The sequence below is a fragment of the Colius striatus genome, chromosome 7 (genome assembly GCF_028858725.1).
Source record: "Colius striatus isolate bColStr4 chromosome 7, bColStr4.1.hap1, whole genome shotgun sequence".
Lineage (NCBI taxonomy): Eukaryota > Metazoa > Chordata > Aves > Coliiformes > Coliidae > Colius > Colius striatus.
In genome coordinates this window covers 25,834,616-25,852,475 of record NC_084765.1, presented here as the reverse complement: position 1 = coordinate 25,852,475, position 17,860 = coordinate 25,834,616, and the positions used below count along the sequence as shown (strand labels likewise).

Sequence of the window (17,860 nt, the reverse complement as noted above, 5' to 3'; positions counted from 1 at the left end):
CTAATTGGCAGATGGATGCTCAACAGACAAGTCTAGACTCTGACTCCAGTGACAGCTGGCGACAGCTGGGCCCAAGAACAGACAGCCTTTGTAGAAAGGGTAACAGAGAGATGCAGACAGATAGAACCAGACAAGAAAAAGCTGCAAGAAAGATTAAGCTGTAAAGAAGAGGACACACAATGTTGATTCCAAATAGATGCTTCACTCTGTGACACTTTTTCTCCCGCTTTATAATTATAGATTTATTTGATTCATTTCCTGTTTTCATCTCAAGTGTTGTTTCCTTCTCTCCCAGTCCACAGCTTTACAAGGCCATTCTCTATCTTTTCACCTTCTTCCTCTTCTATCAGGCATATTCTAATAAAATGGCACTGGGGGGAGTTTTTCCGTCAGTTGATCTGATATACTAGAGACGAAAGAAGGGAATCACAACCAAGCAGTAGGCGAGATGGTAAACTGAAAAATCTAAATTTTTATGTTAACCTATATGCAAATAACAAGTTCAGACTTACACACAATTTAACTGCAAACTTTGAAGACCACACTTACCAGATCCTCTACTCAGTTCAACAAAAGGCCTAAATCATACACTGGAAAAAAACATATATCAAGGCAGGGGAAATCCCAGACAATCTCTGACCTAGTCTCTTCAAACACACTGGTGCACACATGTAAAAACTCTTCTTTTTGGCAACCAAAAGTTGCACTAAAGCATGACAATTATATTTGGTAAGACAGAGGAAGACAAGCAAAATGCAAGACCAATAGCTTAAATAAAAGAGTCAATAACAATGTCCTAAAATAATAAAGGTTAAAAAAAGGCCCACTTTAGAAAGGAAACTAAAGAAAAACACCAAAAGTCTCAGATTTAAGGCACAAACATCTATCAAGATGATTCAGATTGGAAAGTTGATCATATTTGACAGAGTATTTTCTAATCCAAAGTAACTCTGTGTCTAGGAGAAACATCCATGCATAGCATCAGAAAAGGCCTCAGAAGACCAACAGAAAAAGCTTGAAATGGCATCCAAAGATAGCAGCACTTAAATCTAAGAATAAAATTAAGCTTAAATGCACTATAAAGGTTATGGAGAAAAAATATACCACACTATGTTAATGCATAGTAAATAAAATACCTTATACTATTGATTTCCACAGACTGATCACCAAATATCAAAGTTCAACTTGGATTGTGTAAGTGTGGTTGATCAGATAACTTCTATTTTCTAAATAACTGTGCAAATATCACTAGGGCACGTTCCTGCATACACACATTTAAAATTACACACATCTCTTTCAAATATATTTGAAATCTACTTTCTGAAATGTGCTCCAGTAAAATCTGATCACCTGAATCTTCACAGAAAAAGAAAACACAAAAACAATCACATGTACAGCCAAAACTAGTCACTAAATATAGCATATTTATATAAAATATTAACAACTTTTACCTATATTTTTTATCAAGGTAATTTACATAACAAAACCCTAACAAATCCTCATTTGTTTTGGTTATTTCTTCAAGCATTTGGAAATGAAAATTTAAGCATTGAGCATAAAAATACGCTAATGAAAAGGCAAGAGTAAACATTGGGGCTGTCTTGCCAGTGTTGAAACTTTAACTGCTGCCAGAAGCTGAAGAAATAAAAAAATTTGAAAGATCTACAATTAACTTTTGAGGAAAAGGCTCAAGTAGGATGTGGCTACGGATGCCTAAAGTAGACCTGTTCAGTTGAAGTTTTGTTTCTCTTCTATTCATCTTCAGCTGCACTTTTCACTGAAGTCTTCAGCCTAAAAACAGTATTCAGTAAATTAAAAATTACTCCCTTGGACCATCTGAACAGTCACTGACCCAAATTCAACATGAGATCTGCCATGAATTTCACATTAGGGTGCTGGAATGTAGACAGGTAAGTAGAAGTACTCATTCCTCTCAGGAAGCCTCCTACAGACTACTGGCATAGTTACTAGAATCTGGGTAAGAAAGGTACATATATCCTTGGAAATGAGTAAGAAAGAAGCAGGAATCAAAGAATTACAGTTACTGGCTGATTCAAAAGGCCTCAAAATCTGATATTTACTAGCCTGTTTTGATGGAAAAGTGTTTTTCAAAAATAAGAAAGCGGAATTTACTACAAAACCAGAAAACATTCAGGTTTAACTACTCTGAGAATCTGCTTGACATAAACAGAAGCATCCTTAAAAGAAACAAATATATTTTAAATCTGCTTTCAAAGTGATGCAACCTAAAATATTGTTATCAATAAATACATTAACCTCATTTTTTGATGGCATCTCACAGGTCTTTTGTACAACTGTCACACTGCAACAGTACGCAGTTGATCTAGTTTGGTCACCAAAGCAGTATAGCCATTGTTAGGGCTTTATACAACTATCTTTTAGCAAGGAAGAGAAAAGGAAGGGAAGAGACAAAGGAAACTCAACTATGTCTCAACTATAGGAAAAGATTCTTTACAGCTCATACTTTCTACACCGAAGTCATTCAAACCATACAAATCCATTTAAGTCATGATTGATTAGTTACAGTGCTTATGGCGCTACATTAAAATATCACACTGAAAAATCAGATAATCCATTGTGTGATTTCTTATTGACATGCTTTTGGTTCAACCCTCTCTGCTCCTCTAGGTCCTGTTCTTAACAACTTTCTCCTTCATACTGCCAGACTCCTATGTTAATTCCTCCTTCCCGTCCTAGTCCCCCTGCCTTTCTTTCCCCCTTGATTTGTCATTCATCTCCTCTGTATTTGAGTGTTTTCTTCCCATGCTCCTTGAAAAGAGGTTAAAAGAAAAACACTCTGGTGTTTGAAACACTCAGTTTCAAAGCCTGGGCTCACACTCCAGTCCATACCAGCTCTGGGTAAAATTTGCAGTTTTATATTAGAAGACACTTTGTGAACCAGCACTGGATTTGCTTTACAAGTAGAAGCAAATACAGCTTTCCAAGTTTCTTTCTGAAAGCAAGCAACATTCTGCATTTAACCACATTCCAATTTACAAAAAACTTTGCAAAACTCTTCTGTGTAAGATGTAGTTCTTCTCACCCAGTGTTTTTTTAACCTTTCAGCTACTGCATCAGCCTCAAAGACAACCGTTTGTCTAATAGTAGGATCTCTAATGAACATCTTTATCAACAAATTCAAAGAATACGCATGCTGAAAGGATACTGCAGAGTGATCAAGGTAGACGTTAAAGCAGAGTGATATTCAGCATCTCAACATTACACAAGTATCAAGGCCAACACTGCCATGCAAGGTGCCATTAGATTCTACCATTCTCCCAGGCTGTGCATTTTTTCCCTTTTTTTACCCTCTCAGAATCTTGACCCATTTATGCCAATATTGTCTCTCCACTATAGAATCTATTTATTCCAGCTACCAAAACCAAATGTCTGCTGGGGGCAGGGTCAACCTTTTTTTTTTTTTTAAACTAAAAAATTTCATCTGAAAGGAAGCTGTACATTGTCAGAGTTTAAAAACACGTCTCATCACATAAGCAACTCCAGGACCTAAGGTTTGATGGCATGGCCAGAAATGTGCCAATATCCCACATCACTGAGAAAAATATGGGACACTTACTTCTATGTTATTTTTATATAATTTATGTAACATCTATTTCCTGGAGTTTGGTTGTTTCTGCTATACTTGACAATGATATCTAGTGGTAAGAGATAATCAATAAGGAAACATTTGGACCAGTTTTACATATCCATATATCCTATGGAACAAGTGTATATGTAGATGTATTTATTTTAAAATACTCATAATTTCCTTTTTACAACATGTATGGATCTATTTTCTACTGATTTTTCCAAAAAAAAAAAAAAACCAAAAAACCCCAAACAAAACAAAAAACAAAAAACTGATTTAAGTTTGATATTCAAATAGTTCCATTTTTTTTTTCACAGGACTTCTGGAAAGAAAATCTCTCTATTAGTCTATTTGACTAATCTAAGTCAAATAATTTCTAAGTTCAGCATTTGACTGATTCTTACCACAGGTGCAGTCTGAGACCTTGCACTGCAGCTCACTCCTGCTTATAAAAATAAAGAAAAAAAAAAGAAGAAAAGGCATGGAGTAATAGTATATTTGAAGAGATAATGCACTGAAACAGCATCCTCTTTCATTTAAGCCAAAAAACCCAAAAAATATCAGAAAACATCCTGAGGAAAAAGTATGGACCAGGTTTTTGAGCCTGTTACTGGTTACTAAAGGTATATGCACAGATTTGCACATTCTCTAATGCATGAAACTGTATCAGAAATGCAGATTTTATAGAAAATGCTTTTAAATAGGTATTCTGAGTAATCAAGATCACTTATTATTAAGAAGGGTTGTACTGTATTGTGTTTACTGACATCAAAGATATTAAAAAATCATGCCTCTGTTCCTGAAAGATAGATTTAATATATCAGTTTATTGTAAAAGCTTCCAGTTAGAAATGTAAAAATATTTTTCTGGGATCACTCAAATACCAGATGGCAACAGAGAAGCTTTCTGCTCAATACAGAGGCTGAATTAATCTCCATCGCACAAACAGATCTGCAATTACCATAGACTGTACCAGAAAAATAATCTCATTGCACAGTTTAAAGTTTTGTACCAAGTAATTCATCCTCAGGGGCTACACAAGCTCTCCTCCAATTTTCAGAAACTTCCATAAACCAGTAGAAAATAAGTTACTATTTCATCACAGCATTTTAACCTTAAGCAGTGATCCTGACAAAGCCAGCACTTGGTTTCCAAATAAGGGTCTCTTGAAGGACTTCCCAAAAGCACTACAAATTCTCTGAGATTTCACAATTAAAAATAGAGAATGCTTAATGCAGAAACATGTGAAATATATGAAAAATACTGGTCAGAATTAATTCATAAGCAATTTAAAGATGTCCTTTGCCTAAGCATCTCCTCTGATAAATGTAAATACTGATTCGATAGCAGACAGATTCACACATTCGCAACGCAACGTAAGCAACTGATGGCTAGGTGATAACCAATAAAATTCAGATTAACAAAATCTAGTGAATCCTCTAGATAATTAAGCTATGTAAAGACAATTTAGCATGAGAGCTTCTATGGGTAATTTTATTTCTGCACATTAATTTCACAGTAAAATTTCCTTAATGTGTACACATTGGTAAATATTTTACTAAATGCATAATACAAAACACAACTCATGCTAATGTCTTGTAAATACACAACTGTTCTCTGCTTTGTCTTCAGTTCCAAAGTGTTAAACCATGCAATCAGCCATTCATTTCTATAACAATACTACATAACACAGTCAGAAATTAACAGCTTATGAACTACTAGTGTTTATTACTTCTTCAACTTCCTATTTTTGCCTGCAGAAAATAATGCATTTGCATTTAAAAAGACACTGCATGTGTGAAAGAAATATCAACATAGTGGCAAACTCAAATGAGTATTAAAAGAGGGGTTGACCCTGGTCAGCAGTTAAGCACCACACAGACACTCACACCCTCTTTTGGCAAGACAGGAAGAAAATCAGAAGAATAAAAGTTAAAAAACCTGTGGGGTGGGACAAAGATAGTTTAATAAGCAAAGAGGAAGGAAAAAATAAAGTAAGGGTTGCAGAGTGGGAAAAAGAGAAAGCTTTGATGCTGTAACTGCTCAGTGACAGCCAGAGCACTGGTGCAAAACCAAGCTTGTTTTACTTACAAATCCAAATTATGTCAGAAACTGGCACCTTAAAATATTATCAGTTTCATCAGTTTTCAGAATGTCACAGATAGTGTATGGCTTAATTTTATAAGCTTCAAATAATAAAGATATCTTTGTAACCACTCTCTACAATGCCAGATTTTCTAACACATGGTAAGAAAAAGTACATATATGTTGTAAGCCTATATACAGTTGTGTACAATGCTATAAATTAGTTCAAAAGGTAATTTTTGACCATATGTATTTTGCATATGTATTATACAAATAGATCACAAGAAATATGACTCATTAGCAGGTTAAGGGTACTTTGTGCCACGAGGCTGTAATGTTACACAATATTAATTGCATAATCAGAACAAATACTCACCCTGCACATTTAGGTTCCAATCGCTAAAAAGGTATTTACAATTTAACAAGGAAAACCAGACATTAAGTAGCCACTGTAAAATGACTAGCTCTGGCTATTTGCACAGCTTAATCAGACACAGAGGAAAAAAACCATCATCACCATTCCGTATTCCTCCAATTGATTATTATATCACCACCAAACACCAGTACAGAAATACACAAGAAAAACAAACAGGATCTAACTCGTGAGCACTAAAGTTACACTTTGAAAGAAATAATTTCTTAGAGCAGATTTTAGGAAGGTGAGCTGTTCTGAGAGTATTAATTTACTATTTATTCCCTTTTATATTTATTTCCCTGAATGATACTGACCACAACTGCTTATTTACAATTCATTAGATGAACTGACATCCTAAGCCTGGCTGAATTTACAAGATGCAAGTGTTCAAGAATCAAAGAAGCCAAGTCTCAATAGTCCTGAATAACATTTCTGATACATGAATGTTGTTTATTCCAATGATGTAAGCAGCAATTACAGTTTCTTACAAGCAACTAATTTGAAAAGCGTTAGGTTTAGTTAGATTTCAGACTTGTACAAGCACTCAATTCAGAATTATTATTTTAGCTTTAATGGTTTGTAATATGCAAGCAGCAAAGCGTAACAGACGAAAATGAAATGAGATTTGGGTACTAAACATAGACTTTAAAGATTCTTTCACTGTCAGGATAACTTTTTCTTTTGAAGTATTTCCAATAGGTAATACTATTACAATTCTATTCAGTTTTAATCAGAGAGGAAGCACTCCCAGGTACCAAGTAAAAAATTAATAGTAACAAAGATCATTAGGTAGAATGAAATATATGGGAATAAAAACAGAATAATAACCAGAGTAATATTAAGACAATCAAATGACGACTCCCATCCTGTATGTATTCTCCCATATCACAGAATCATTTTGACTGGGAAAGACCTTTAAGATCATCAAAAGTCCAACCACTAACCTCACACTGCCATGGCCACCGCTAACCCATGTCCCTCAGCACCTCATCTCCACCAGCTCTCTGGACAAGCTGTTCCAGTGTCTAATAACCACCTTAGTGAGAAAATTCTTCCTAATCTCCCATCTAAACCTTCTCTAGAACAACTTGAAGCCTTTTCCTCTTGTCCTATCACATTACTCAAAAGAACAGACTGACTTTCACCTCACTACAACTTCCTGTCAGAGACTTGTAGAGAGTGCTGTTGGAGCTGTAGCTCTTGTAGTTGTAGCCATGTGACTGCTTGGCCTGGGTTTTAAGTGTTTATGGGTTCCCTCTCACGTTTAACGCTGTAAAGGCAAAGCATAACTCACAGAAAACACCAGTTGCTGTCCCTGACTTCAAGTCATACCACATTTTGCTGGCAATGTTATGACTTGCTGGGGAACTGTCCTCCTCCAGACACAGGCAGGGGTTGCTTCCAGCAGGCTTCAGGCCTCACATACCGCAGGGTGCAGATGGGAGAAGTCTTTCCAAAAAAAGCAATATTGGCCTCATTTGGACAGGGCTACCTCTGAGGCTGGAAAGCAGCTGATGGATTTTAAGGTATTTGGCGTTCGAATAACTGTTGCCTCCATCAAAAGTATCAGTTCCCAAGGCTGCCCTGGGCCAACCTGCAGCAGTGCCAAGCAGAGCTCAGCCAGGTTACTCTTGTTCTCCTCTGGCTCACTGCTGAAGTGGGAGGGATTGCTTTTGGGCAAACTGTGGCCAGGACTCATACACACTCATTTTTTGCTTTTAAAAAATTAAAGAGACAAGGTCTGAGAAATTGCAGGGGGCTGGACTAGATGATCTCTAAAAGTCCCTTCCAACCCCTACCATTCTATGATTCTATGATAATTGCCCATTCATGACATTTCAGTCTTTGATATTCTAATGTGAAAGCTTTCCCTGCTCACCAACGGTGAGTAAAAATGTGTCTTTTTTGTATTTTAGTCCAGAAACTTGGCTGCTACCTTCCTTGTGGGCACTCAGTTTCATTAATTTTCTTCACTTTTACCTCATTTCGGGCCCATTTATTTGCCATCATCTCTGCACATCATACAGAGTTCATCTATTGGTAAAAGCATCAACCAGTAAATCAGTACAAACTCCATTTGCCCTTTCTTTACCAGCAATGAAAAGTGATTCAGGGAAAGGAAAATAAAAATATTAGAAGTTCTAACACTACTGCTTTAGTTCACAATACTGAAAGATATACCTGAGGTTTTAATTAGGCTTAATGTTAGTAATGCAGATCTTTCCATTTCATACTCTCCATTATATTCTCTTGTAACTACCTTTAGCATTCAGTATGTTACCATGTTATGTATGCACTTCTTCAAAGGCAACATTTACCTGCTAATACATTCTTAGTGACAGAGTCATCTCAGCTTCTTAAATAAGATTGATTTGAAACTAATATTGCTTTATGTTCGCAGGTCTATTGAAACTCCATTAGCATGCACATATGAAGCATAAATTCCTTTTAACTATTAAGTAAGTGCAGGCATCTCACAACAAAATCCATAATGTAGCTGAAAACTCATTTGCAGACAAAGAAGAACAGCTTTCAATTTGAAATATGCTTTTCTCCATACATACCATAGGATTATAAAATGGTAGGGCTTGGAAGGAACCTTTAGAGATCATCTAAGTCCATCATACTGCCAAAGCAGGTCCACCTAGATCAGGTCACACAGGATCGCATCTAGGCAAATCTTGAAGACCTCCAGAGAAGGAGACTCCACACCCTCCCTGGGCAGCCTGTGCCAGGGCTCCCTCACAGGAAAAAAGTTTTTTTCTTATGTTTAAACAGAACTTTTTGTGTTCCAGCTTTATCCCGTTACCCCTTGTCCTGTCAAAAGATATAATAGAAAAAAAGGGATGTCCCAACCTCCTGACATCCACCATTTAGATATTTGACTAAACAGCTCCAGTTCCCACAGTCTTTCCTCATGAGGAAAATGCTCCAGCCCCCTGATGATCTTGGTGGCCCTGTGCTGGACTCTCTCCAGAAGTTCTCTGTCCCTCTTGAGCTGGGGAGCCCCAAACTGGACACAGTACTCCAGATGAGGTCTCACCAGGGCAGAGTAGAGGAAGAGCAGAGCCTCCCTTGACCTTCTGGCCACACTTTTCTTGATGCAGATAATTAGTTAAAAATATTTATCTGCAGTGCAATTTTAGGCAAGTTAAGTTAAATGTGAAGATAAATGCAGACCAATAATAGTGACAGGCTAAGTTCAGTATTAGTTTTGAAAATGCATTAACAATTACTGAGAATTGTAACATATTTCATGACTGACTGTTAACCTGAGCCATTCTGCAGTATTACATGTATCTACTAGGCAACAATGCTCACTATTTCAGCCATTTTTAATTTCACGCCATCAACTACAGCATGATTGTTGCCTTTCCTTAAATGTACTTGTTTCTCAGAATGTCTATGATTCCTTAGTTATTACATGTAGACTACTAAAGCATGCCCTACCATTTTTAAAAAGCAAGACAGCATTGTAACAATGGCAAAGAAGGTGCAGTAGATATCTGCATTTTTACACGTTGAATGTTACAGCTCTCCCAGACTTCAGTAGATATTAATATTGGTGACACTTAAATACTTTATATAATACAACCTCGAAGTCCCAACACTTTTATACTAAGTGTTTATATATATATTAGGATACATAACACCACTGGAAAATCATCTCCAAAGACTATTAGGCTTCCACACAAAGACAAAGCCACTGGGAATTACTTCCACAGAATACGTTAGTTGCTTGTCTAAAGGCTGTGTAACATGATTAAAGCCACAATGCTACTCACCACAAGTGAAAGGGGCCTCTTCCATGAAACAACACCAATCAGTCCTGACAACAGCACCTGTAATAAAGACATCAGAGTCACCAAAGGGATATGAGGTTTATATTGATGTCATTTAAAAAAAATATATCAGGATGAATCTTAATACACAGTCATGTATATTTCCAGAGTGCTAGAAATCAACTGCTAAATGTGATGTTTTAATTTTATTCTCAATAAAAATTAAACAGAAGTACTACTAAACTGCTTTTAAAATAGACTTCAATCCGGCTCCCAGATTCAATTAGTTCTGATTAGATCACAACAGGTCTTCAAACACCTTCTCTCCCAGTCCCAAAAGTTACCAACACTAAAGAAGAATAAATTATTAGGATACATTTTCTTGTGGTTTCTTACCATTACTGAGAATTAGCTCACAAAAAGGGGATTAATTATAGGATAATAAAAAAATTAGTCAGGGTATCCAGCTAAAGTAGCAAAAGGGGATTTTTGGTTTGTTCTGTCCATCCACCCAACAACACTACTTGAATCTTATGTTTGAAAAAGCCCACATGTGTTTATTTCAAACCTACATTTAACATACAGATATATTACTGTCTCCAGTACAAGCCAAAAGCAAGGGGGATTCAGATCATGATACATCTAAACTGATCATAGGTACTTTAAAATAACATGCCAATTACAGTTGAGACACCATACATTTTATATAGAGTTAAAAACAGAGAGGAAATAAGAGAGAGGAAAAGGAGCACTGGGGTGAGGGATATTGAGAGATACTGACCCTGGGGTGGAGGAACCTTTTCACTAGATCATTTAATTAAAAACGAGAATACAAATAAACTAGAATATAAACAGAGAAAATAACACATGATGTATTTATTTCATGAGTCTGCAGTGTCATTTTTTCACCTTAGTTTTTGTGAAGAATTTGTCTAACAATAAGTCATACACTTAGCTAGCCCAATACAATCACGAAGAAATCCTCCCACAACTGCTTAGAGTAAGCTCTAGTATCATTATTGCTCTCTACAAACCTTTGTCATTGAAAAGGAAGGAAGCTCAGAAGCTAATGAATACCCTTTACATGAAATTATAATCAAAGTTGGTTGAAATTCAAATGTCAGAAACTCACTATTCCCACTACCTCATGCTTTACTAGCAATCTTTTAGGTATAATAATAGTAGAGCATAACAACTTAAAATGTATTTCTAGCACTACAGAAGCAATGTACATTGTACTGGGAACCAGACTGGGAACAGTCTGTCTACTGCTGCTTGGTGTGAATTGAGAGAAAGAGCTATTGGTTATACAGAGAAATCAGATTGTAGAGTGCACAGTTTAAGCTTTCACCAAGTCTACTCTGTGGACACTCATATTATAAACAAGTTTCAAAAATATTTCACAACTTTATAATATCCACACAGCTGCTGCAGTTGTTGAAAACTTAATTCAGGAAGACAGCATGCTGGAAAACGTACCTTTTGATATTTTCTTTAGCAGCTATATCATTAAAAGAAAACTGCCTCAGATGAAGTTTCATAGTAGAACCTCAACCTTAGATTTTAAGCCAAAAACAAGTGTAACAAATAACAAGGCAGAGACACACAGTAAAAAATGAAACAAAATCAGGATATGGATACCAAAGACTATGAAGATAATCCCTACACACCAATATACATAGTGTGTATGACACACCATTTCCTATAGCATAAAAGCTACATATCATCCACATACATCTGGATGTTGGCCAAGTCAGGAAAAAGCTGAGAATTCAATTTTTGCAGTTAATTAAATTTGCTCACACAGTCACGTTATTACTGCTGTACGATAACTGTCTCTGGGCTGATAGACCTGTAATGTGAAACTGCACTCAGGAAGGTAAAATGACAAGCTTAGCTAGTTTATCTGCAGGCTAGACAGCAACATACTCTCAATTAAATAAATGAGATGGCTGAAATTGTGAGATTATTAAAGAAAAGCCTTTAGGAAAACTAAGAAATGGCTTGCCAAAATAGAACACGTATTGATACATTAAATACTCGTACATAAGCCAATATGTCTCAGTCATAAAGTCATATGTTCAGAGTCCAGATATTCTAGTGTGTTACCTATAAGTTGCAAATCTTTACTTTCATTCACTGTGTTACCTTCCTTCTGTGAATTAATCTTCTCCCCCTCCTGTCTGATATATTCACGGCATTGTGCATCCCTGAAGACGCAAGAAAGGAGCTGATCCCTTTTGTTCAGCTGAACTATGACTGTGTTTGACCTTTACAGAGACCTTGCAAGATGAAAGAAGTACATGTGTTTTTGTTTCGAAAAGGTGAGCTTCACAGCACTCACCACACTGGCTCACCATGCAAAAGGTCAACTGCAGTCAGACCAGTTGATAAACTCTCAGTATACAGTGATGATAGATATTGCAACTCTCTGTCTTTAATATTGCCATTGCAAGAGTCCCCCTCAAGAATGCTGTCATGTAATTTTCCAAAACATATTTATCCCTAGTATCACTGTGGTTACCCAGAAACTTATTTTATTATGAGATGTAGTTATTTCTAATGTCAAGTGCCATCAACACTTTAGACCACAGTACACACAAATATAATTAAGAAAAAAGCACACAAGGAACACCACAAGAGAACATTTGTTAGAATACACCAAATGAAATATAAAGAAGATTTTTCTTGGTCTTGCAGAAGTTTTAAAAAAAGAAAACAAAATCCCATACAAATCACCCTTAATATTTTGCTTTCTCTTAGTTTTTACTTTTTATAAATACAATGCCAATATTGAATAAAATAAATAGAATCACACTTGGTTTATATACTAAAGTAGGAATTATTTGAACAATATTATGTAATTTACAGGTCCAAAAGACCTTATAGTAATCTCTCAGAATATACAATGGAAGTATTATGTAAAATACATATTTGCTTTCACAAGGTTAAGGGCCAATACGATTCTATGATTCTATGGAGTTATTTTTACATCAGTAGTCAAAACACTGTAGTTTTCTTATAGCTCAGTGTTGCAATCTGTAGGTCATTAATAATGTTTTGGTTTGGTTTAAATCACTGTATCATATTAATGCTGCGTACATGGTTTTTCTTCCTTAAATAAAAAGTAAATTCAAGTCTGATGATTTCAACAACTTGCCTACTTAACTTTCTCAACAGAGTTTGATTTCAGAGCCTGAATAGGACATTCATCTAATAGCTTGGACCTAACATCTATCTGCTGAATTGCAGTGAACTCCCCGCCCTCAATCACACAATAATCAAAATAAATCAAAGCTACTAAAAACATGTTGAAAAACATAGATTTGCCACCTTCCTTAAGCAGAATTCATACAGATGTATGTACTTGGTGACTACAAAAACAGCACTGATTCACAGAACAAAAAAATCAACACAATACATCTGCGTTGACTTCTAGAAATACAATAACATTAGGTGTGAACACCTTTCTCCATGCATATGAAAATGCCATTATCATTAGCATAAGCTATGCTTATGCATGAAAAAGATGCATTTACTTTAATAGGCGCATGCTGAGTCAAGACAAAAACAGAAGGTAAAATTTCCAGTTCAGGGACTGCAAACAAAGGACTTTTTTGTAAAGCCCTTGATGGTGTCTTTTCCAGCATTTTCAACTCTCCACACTCAACTAAGTCTCTAGAAATTTAGGAGGCTCTGATTTTTAATACGGGACATATCAGATGATAAAGTCTCTCAATACATCTTAAATCATCTTCAAGTCTTTCTCCACAATGGTTATCGTATATATACACTCCTGTACACTTCCTTTAAACTTCTTTTCCCCACTAAATAGAATTTATATTTCTATAAATATTAAATACACATTGGATATAGTGAAACTCTACCAAGGTAAAGATATTTATTGAAATGTAAAATTACTGATGCTTAAGTATTTATTTGTTAAATAAAAATATTCTCTTCTTTTTTTCTCAGTACAACTTCCAAACCTGCAATGCTTTTCTAGTCTAATTTAGAGCATTTGACTTTCAGAAAACTCCAAGCTTTATTGTCTATTCTTGTTTCTTCTTTCTTGTTCAGGCTGATGCCTCTTATGTCAAATCATCCACTTGTTTTCTACAAATTTATGAGTTCCTCACTTTTCAGCTTATAAACACAAGACAAATTCTCTAGTCAATGGATTCAGTTACCATTAAAATAAGCACACAGGTTGTTTTCAATAATTGAAGAAATTCCTTCTCCTGAGATACTAAATAATGCAAATAGTGGGTATCCTAAGTTCCTGTGTTATCTGAATGAAAAGAATCCGTAACATAGCACATAGTACATATCTGCATTTCCACCCAATCAAATTATAATTTTGAGAACTTAATTGTATAAATGAGCTCTAGTAATAACTGAATTTAAAAAAATATATAACTATATAAAAAAAAATCTTTAAATCACCTGCAAAATAGTTACAGATAAGGTATCATTGATAAGGCAACACCAACCCTTTACTTTGCAGTCTAATAGATGCCTTTACACCATTAGCAAATGCAGGTTATTTCAAATTAGCAAATGCAAGTTATTTCAAAAGACAAGGTAGCAATATACTAGAGTAAATAAAGGCACAACTATATAAATAGTGCTTAAACAAGTTTCCAAAGTCCCAAGGGGTCCTTTTAAGGGATAGAGAAAATACAACAGCTGAGAAGACTATTGAAACTCTGTCTGTTCAGACAAGTATAAAGGAGTCAAGGACTCTTTCAAAAACTCTCCATCTTTGAGCTATGATATATAGTAGTGGCTAAGCTCAAGTGCTCAGATAATCCAATCCACCAGGAAAGGCCTTCAGTGCCAGGTAAGGCCATTCCTTCTTTGCACTGAGAAAATTCTAAGACTCACTCACATAGAAGAAACAGTAGAGGACTGTGTATTCCTGTACTTTTAACTGCTAGTATGACTTTTTGAGAAAGCATCTCTCCTTTGACAGTGAAGTCTGAACTGAAATTCTGACACATACAGGTACCCAGTAAATGATTCTTAAGAATCTCAGCAGACAAATAATTTTGTGTGCACATGTATCCATCCCATTGACTGACCATGCAGTCACAACTAAGGGAACAGACGTTACTCATGCTGCTACCTATGAATGACCAGATTATCAAGACTTGAGACTAGAAACAACCAAGAAATTGAAGAGATGACAGTAGTCTTTGGTACAATGGTATGCAATGGCTACACAGTACTGCAGTGATCAAGTAGTGGTACTGCATACTAGAGTCACAAGAGCTTTACGTAGTGTGATCACGTTGAGATAAAGTCACTTTCAAGTGATTTACCACTACCTGTAGGTAGGTTATTTGGCACCTCTTGCAGCATGCTAAAATCCAAAGAAAGTGAGAGAAGATGCATAATTCTCATTACTCTGGTCTTAAAGTTTTTGCTTAGTTGCTAATCAGTCATGTAACAGAAAGTCTAAGGATGACTAAAGATATGCAAGGGTTCTAGATGCTACCTGTGTGGCTCAGAGCCAAGACTGAAAGACACCACCTTCCTGGTAAAATTCCAGCATTTGGAGAGCAATGTGATTCTGATTTCAAATTGTAATTTAAATTAGGGTTCATCAACACCTCCTGTTTGAAGAGAGAAGGATGATAAATAGTTAAATGAGTTAACTTAAAACAGCAAAGTGCATGCAAAAGAATTATCACAACTCTCTACTTGACTGCATCCCAAATAAATCTAAGAGCCACAAGCACCTTAATTAAATCTTTCAGTCTCATAAAATAAACTGGATCTTTGAAGTAGAAGCTAATTTTGTAATGTCTTTGGAACCACAAGAAGAAGGCTTGTCTCTGGATCAGTTGATCTCAACTGGCTTGTTCCACACTATGTAATATTTGGCCCTTGCTTTTCATATTTCCCAAACAATCCAGCTCCACGGTATTTCTGGTGTGATTTCAGTTCAAAGTGCTCATAAAAAAAAACCAAAACAAAACACTGTACTCAAATAATCAGAATGTTTTTTTAAAACATTAAGCCAAAATGGTGCATGGCATTGGGCATAAAGTCTGGGGCAATCTAATTACGTTTCTAACACTATCAATATCTCTACATAATGTTGTAAGCAGATTTAATCAATCTTTTAAAATGAAATCCCAGAAAAATGGATAAATTTGACAAGTTTTGATAAATGTGATGGGATAAATGTGATAGGAAAAAATTACCATTACTGTATATAAGAACTTTGGTGGAATTAAATGAAGAGAAATATTAATTATACATTATATGACTATGATTACTAATAGACTTATGATCATAGAAGCGTGACCATATAAATTTTGCAGGAAGGAACTAAATCCATATGTTCACAGATGTGTATGCATATGCTTTAAAAAATGTATGTTGTAAATGTATCCAGATAAACTAGAAATCAAACTATCTATCTGCACATGTACTCCAGAATCTACCAACACCATCACTGGGGAACCAAGTGACTAGGACCTACCAACAACATACATGAGGAACTTTTCCCACCCCCTCTAGACCTACATTGAAACTCTCTTGTTTCAATTTACACCCATTGCCTTTTGTCCCTCAACATGCTGTGGTAAAGCACCTGGTTATCAAGAACAACACTAAATTCACACAATTAAAAAAAAAAAAATTTCATTTTCATCTCAGTCTAGATTTTAAAAGCAGGCTGCAAAATATTACTTGTCATGCTTTCTTAAGAAAGGCTTTTTTTGTTCTTTTGTAATAGCAGATTTATCAAACTGGTATGCAGGATAAACAAGATGTAAAAAAAGTGTCAAAGACAGGAATATTTGTACAAATGAGGAAAAATATACACAGCTCTCAGTCACCTTTAATTATTCTTGATAACAGGAGTCAAGAAGTAGTTAAGAAACCATAAATCACTCCTCTTCACAATTTCAGGACTTGCAGCTTTTTGGAACTTGGATTTCATGTCCTCCTTTTGTCCCAAGACATAAAGAAGATCAATTGCTAGTACCACAATTCTTCAAGTCCAAGGCCATGTTTACATTTTCATATTATATTTAATCTTTTGTGCTCAATTTGGAATAAATAAAAACCATTTTATGTTGGTCTGAGTTTCTGCACCATTGTTTTCTAACATTTTTCTAAAGCATCCTAGAACTTTTCTATTTTCTGTTTATTTGCCCTGGAAAATGAAAAGCCTTGCTAGGAGGTCTTAAGATTAAAATAAAGTTTCGACAGGGATGTTTTATGCATAATAAAGATCTCTACTTCTGACTCTCATGTCGTTGTCATTCTCTATACAATTTTGATTTGAATGCATCTCCTATGAGGAGAGGTTGAAGCAAGTTGCTTTTATCGGGAAAAGACTGAGACAGAACGTAACAGCAGTTTCAAAAATGAGGTCATTACAGAGAAGAGACTGATCAATTGTTCTTCAAGTACCCTAAGGGCTGAATGAGAAATAATTGATTTACATTTACACTAACAGATATTCAGGGTTGAGACAAACTTTTTGATGCTCAAGACAGTTCAGCATTGGTAGAAAAGATAGGCTATAGAATCCCAATTACCAGAGTTTGTTAACAGCACATTAGACAAACATCCATCAAGGTGGGCCAGGCAGAACACAAATGGGCTGACGTGCAAGGCAGCTGAACAGAGAGGGCAGAGCACTAAGGAGGCTGTCTAATTTACCATAGCTAAGGAGGTCTATAATGGTATTTCCAGCACTAGTATTATCAGTGCTGTCAGCAAAACACTACAACAACTCTCTTCAGAATGCTTGAAACCACTTACACATCCCAAGGTTCCTCTCTCTTCTCTATAGGACAAGATTGTTGCAAGGTTTCATTTTGCCAATTTAAATGTTCCTAGAAGGGTGAAGTTCAGTTGTACTTGAACTAAAAAGTATTGATACTTCCAACTATCTTTGAGTCCAGGTGCACTTCACAGAGACTAAACAGCTGAAATACTTTCAAG

The 17,860-nt window shown here is 35.7% G+C and overlaps 1 protein-coding gene across 3 annotated transcripts in view; it reads right to left on the bottom strand.

Annotated features, from left to right (window-relative positions):
- The window catches only part of ENTREP2 (endosomal transmembrane epsin interactor 2), a 155,565-nt gene that overhangs the window by 93,597 nt on the left and 44,108 nt on the right, over positions 1–17,860 (bottom strand). For all 3 annotated transcript variants that reach the window (XM_062000044.1, XM_062000043.1, XM_062000042.1), the window contains exon 2: positions 9,896–9,952. The gene's annotated coding sequence lies outside the window, so the exon portion shown is untranslated. The remainder of the gene's footprint in view (positions 1–9,895; positions 9,953–17,860) is intronic.